This window comes from Galeopterus variegatus, unplaced genomic scaffold (genome assembly GCF_000696425.1).
Source record: "Galeopterus variegatus unplaced genomic scaffold, G_variegatus-3.0.2 Scaffold7820, whole genome shotgun sequence".
Taxonomy (NCBI): domain Eukaryota; kingdom Metazoa; phylum Chordata; class Mammalia; order Dermoptera; family Cynocephalidae; genus Galeopterus; species Galeopterus variegatus.
The window spans coordinates 127,853-129,358 of NW_007733931.1; positions in this window are offsets into that span (position 1 = coordinate 127,853).

Genomic DNA, 1,506 nt, shown 5'->3' on the forward strand with positions numbered 1-1,506 from the left:
AATAAAAAGTAATGTACAACTATCAGTGTTGGCTTAAACAAATTGTAGTTTAAGCCAATAATGAAAAAAATAGGTGGCTTATGAAGACTAAATGTGATAATATGTCAAGGCTAAGAGTTTCTAACTGATTATTAACATTGAATATATAATATCTGTTGTTGAAATAATGCTAAAGAAGTTTCTTTATTGAAAAGAATATCCTAATTTTCTTTAGTGAAAAAAGAAGCAAAAAGTTTTGTAGCTCATTTTTAAATGTCAGAAGAAACAAAAATATTATAGTTGACTTTCCATAAGATATAAAAGTATATGCTATATTTATTCCATTAATCTTTATAAAATAAATTTACATAACTTAAATGAAGTAGAATTATGAATATGGTTTAAACAAGTAAAGGAAAATCATTAAATACTTAGAAAGTAACAATATCAGTTATTGTTGGTTTGAAAAATGTGAAAAATAAAGCATTAATATAAATTAAAATTAACATTGTAATCAGGCTTTTTAAGAAAATCTAGATATATACATAAGCAAAATAATTAACCAGATCTGTAGCATTCCAATTACATAATTCAGAACCATTTGGTACAACTATCAATAATAAAGAGAGTGTGTTTTCTCTATCAATCTTTCCACCCTGGAAATATGAGCTCTTCTAGGATCCCCAGGTGACAACAGGGTTGCTAAATGGGATAAGTTAGTTCCAGGATTTTCCCCAGCACTCCCTATTCCCCCTCTTCATGGGCATCATTCTCACCATTTGGTTGAGTTTAGTAACTGTCCAAGCACAGATGTTTAGTTCTCAAGACTGGCTGGGCATTAGGTGGGGCAAGATGGCAGACTTGACGTGCCCAGGGCACATTCCTCCCACAGAAAAGGACCATAACAACGAATAGAAAGTTAAATATTGATGGATGCATTGGTGGAAGAGTGTAGGAGTGCAGCAAGAGACTTGTGTGATTCCTGTGGAGCATAAAAGCCAAGGATGGTGGAATAGAGAGGAAAGAGAGGTACATAGCCTCAGACTCCATGTCTCCAGCATCGGGATCAGTGCAGAAAGAATTTCCTGTTGCAGAAAAAAGGTTGGCAGAGGACCAGCACCAACACCCATCCTCACCACAGAGGCCCACAAATCCTTTCTTAGAACAAGCGCAGAATCAAGTATGGGGAGCAAACTAGAATGTATTTCTATATTTCTGCATTGCTATACAACAGTAGCACAAACTGTATATTCTGCACCCACCTCCCTCAGGACCTGAAGCAGATGAAGGACAGAGACATCTTGAAAACAGGAATTTTCCATGTCCTGGGCCAACAATCAAGGCTTCCTAAGCTTTAAGGCTCTTCCCTTCTCCTAACACACTCATAAGAGGTGCTACAATGCCTTGATCCCAGTAACTTGAAGCCTGGGTTCAAAGAAGCTGTGTCTCCAGGTCTGCAGTCTGGGAAGCTAACCCTAGTCCTCCTGAACTGATGTAGTCCCACATCCCTAGCCAGAGATCAAACAG